This window comes from Rattus rattus, chromosome 1 (genome assembly GCF_011064425.1).
Source record: "Rattus rattus isolate New Zealand chromosome 1, Rrattus_CSIRO_v1, whole genome shotgun sequence".
NCBI lineage: Eukaryota > Metazoa > Chordata > Mammalia > Rodentia > Muridae > Rattus > Rattus rattus.
The window spans coordinates 62,729,140-62,732,853 of record NC_046154.1 but is presented as its reverse complement, the minus strand read 5'-3'; the positions used below and the strand labels follow the sequence as shown (position 1 = coordinate 62,732,853).

The 3,714-nt window shown below is 43.3% G+C and overlaps 1 pseudogene; it reads right to left on the bottom strand.

The window, feature by feature from the left end:
- Positions 1-887: 887 nt before the first annotated feature.
- LOC116892589 lies at positions 888-2,920 on the bottom strand (annotated as a pseudogene).
- Positions 2,921-3,714: the final 794 nt, after the last annotated feature.

The following is a 3,714-nucleotide window of genomic DNA, read 5'->3' as shown; positions in this document are numbered from 1 at the left end:
AAACCAGAGGACCATCCAGGTCTTCTAAAATAATGGCACTTCTCAGAACTGTGTGCAAAGTATTGGGTCTTGCATCCAAACAATAGTAGTGGCAGAGAAGAGAAAACTTTAGTGGGCTCATGTCCATGGTAATATTCATCATTCACATCTGCTGAGATGCAAATTTGAAGAGAAAATCAGAACAAGTAATCTCATAGAATCTCACAGTAGTACGTTACCACTATTCCAGCAAGCATCATCCAGCCCTTCCTCATGTTTGTTCTACTCTTGCTTTTACTGTAACTGGAATGGATTTGATAGCTCTTCCCCATAAGGCTGGGATTATACATTCAGACCACCTCCTTCTGCATGTGTCCTCTCAGGACTCTATAACTGGAGTTAGGCTATGTGCCAGTGGTATCAGTTTTGCATACCACGTCCTGTCTTCTTTTCCGTCCTCAGTTTCCCTTTTTGATATCTAAAGAATCTCTCTACTATGCTAGGACGGTGCTCTGCTTTGCTTATGACAGTCTTCTATCTTGCCGAGGCAGGTTGGTCTGTTTTCAGGCTGTTGAACCAACACCGGTCCTTGCTGTGAGTCTGAACTCTGTATATTTGCAGTGTGGTGGTCACATTGTCTTGGTATGTTTTGTCCAATTTCTCATCAAGCTACATAGTTAGGTCATGATTGGATCTTGAAGGATGTTTTCTTGAACCAAGAAACAGTAATTATATATCTTTCTCTTACCATTCTTTTTTTTTTTTCATTTCGTTTTTTTTTTTCCTTAGCCTGGAGATCTAATGTGGTCTTTATCAACTCTTGCATCCCCAACATACATTTAAAGGTACACTAAATTCTGAAGGTAGTTATGCTGCAAAATAGTTTAAAATTAATGACTGTACAGTATTCATTTATGCTTGACTTTCAGTCCTAAACCAAGCTTGCGGCCACCGCATTGACATTCTTGCCATCCACCAGGGCTGACAGCATCAGTTTTATACCTAGTTTTAGAGTCTCAATGGACCCTAAGCCAATCAAGCTGGAGTTGTTCACATTGACCAAAAAGCAGGCATTAGGGTCAACCTGACACTTGGCTCCTACTCCAAAGTGAGTGTTATTGTGTCCTGCAGTCCAGGAGAGATTGACAGCAGTGTCCATCCTCTTGTTCACCTTCTGGTAAATGGAGCCACCGAACTCCGTCCCATCCTTCACGTGAGTAAGAAGCTGGAATTTGTCCGTCTTGTAGCCAAATGCGAAGTTGTTCTGGGTCACTCAGAACTTCGAGGTCTCATTCATTTGGTGGCCAGCTAGCCAACCCTCATAGCCAAGCACTAGAGCACCCCGGATTGAGGGCCCAGCGATGTCAAAGTCTACATCACAGCCCAGGTTGATATGCTCACTCTTGTACCCTGTCTTGATTTTTGCATCTCGCCCCGAGCCTAGTGTTAGGCGAAAAAGATGAATCAAAGGTCAGTTTCAATCCACGAGCAAGCTGGTCTTCCACGGTGAGCTCAGTGCCCAGGGTATTGTCTGTGTTTCCCTTCTCTGTAAATGTAAGCCCATAATCAGTCCATCTGTACTTGGTTTCCAGACTGCTGTTCATTTTGGTGGTCTCCGTGTTGGCAGAGCCTGAGCTGGTCAATTCCAATCCATTCTCTGATTTCGTTTTCAAATCAAATTTTATTAAGTCAAAGCCGTAGCCCTTGGTGAAGATATCCTGACTGACTTGCCAAGATCAGTGTGTGTGGGAGGCACAGCCAGGCGGAGATGGCTGCAGCAGTGGCAGCTACCGTGGGAGTTGCGGCGAGGCTGGGGGCGCACTGAACCGCTATATCTTTTTTTGTTCAATTTTATTTTGATTGTATTTTTAATATAAATTATTTTATCTATTTCCATTCCAGTAGTTACCTCCCTCAGTCCCCGCCCCCACAGTTCCTCATCCAATTCCTCCTCTCCCTTCCCTCCAATAGGATGCTCTCCCCCACCGGACCTACCCCTTCCCTGGGGCCTCAAGGCTTTCAGGAATTAAGCACATCTTCTCCCACTAAGGCCAGACCAAGTAGACCTCTGCTACATATGTTCCAGGAACCTTAGACCAGTCCATTTATGCTCCTGGTTGGTGGCTCAGTCTCTGGGAACTGCTTGGGGTCTGAGTTAGTTGAGACTGTGGTCTCCTTATATGGTCTCTCTCCATTTCGGTTTCTTCAATACTTCCCCGACTTCAGTCCAATGGTTGAGTGTGCATTTGCTTCTGTCTCAATCAGCTGCTGGTTGGTCCTCTCAGAGTCTCCTCTCTGTAAACATACCATAGCACTAGTAATAGTGTCAGGCATTGGTGCCCCCACTCCATACACCCTCACTCCCTCTCCCGCCATGAGATGGATCCTAAGTTGGGCCAGTCATTGGAAAGGAGTTTCCCTCACTCTCTCTACTTCATTTTTGTTCCTGCAGTTCATTTATTAGACAGAAACCATTCTGAGTCAGAGCTTTTGACTGTGGGATGGCAACCCCATCCCTCTACTCGATGCCCTCTCTTTCTACTGGAGGTGGAGTCTACAAGTTCCCTCTCCCCACTGTTGGACATTAGAACTAAGGTCACTCCCATTGAGTCTTGAGAGCCCCTCCCCTCCCAAGGTTCTAGTACATTCTAGAGGTTTCTCCCACCTGCCACTTCAGGAAGTTGCATATTTCCATTCATTCTGCTGGCCCTCAGAGTTTCTCTCCTGTCTCCTCCACCTCCCCCGGCCCCCCATCATCTTACCTAATCTTGTTCTTCTTTTCCCCCTTCCCCTCCCCTCTCCCAATCAGGTCGCGCTCCCTTGCCTTCCCTTCTTTCTTCTTTATTAATGATGTTAACTTTAGAGGATCCACACGTAGGAAGCCCTGTTGATTTCTCACTGAAGCTTATTGCCTTACCTTAAGGTTATTGCGAAGGCACATGATTATCTATTAAACTTTGCACGTCTCTCCAAATTGCTACCAGAAAAGTTTTATGGAGGAAATACCCTGATGGTCAGCCACTATTATTGTTATTATTAAATATCAACTTTTACATGTAATTGGTACATATTACCTCATGTCATCCTCAAAGCAGCATTAATGGAAGAAGCTATTTTTCTGTCTTTCTGAAAAATGATGAAAACTGTTGATTTGAGAAAGCCATTGTGTCATAATCTCGCAGAGCCAAAAGTCAAACATAGGAAATGTGATAACAGCATTGTGCATGTTCTGTTCCCTCTAAACTCTATGAGCTCTACAAGTGTCCTATATTCTCATTCTTTGACTAAGTCTGTTTTATATTCATCACCTGTCACTTTTTACATAGTCCAAATTTTACTCAAATAATATCTAACATGGATACTTTATAGAAATGTATACATTTGCATCTAATGAGCATATGATAACTACAAAAAAAACTTTTTCAGAGTAACATGACAGCAGGTGAACAATAGAAGCGTGATTTCACTTAGATTCTGCTCATGACGATTTTCAGTGCGTTTTGGTGTTTGTTTTTTGACAAAGGTTTAAAAAAAGGAAAAGCAATTTCTACTTCCTCTGTGTCTGACTTCTGAGGCTATTGCAAATCTACTATATTCATAATTCACCGAGTAAGAATCTAATGCAATTTGAGATGTAGCTAGCCATTCACCAACATCATTTGTGATGGGCAGCTGACATTATATGGTATCATTTATGCTGAAGTAGCAAGTGCTATCCCTTGTAGTGAGTTGGAC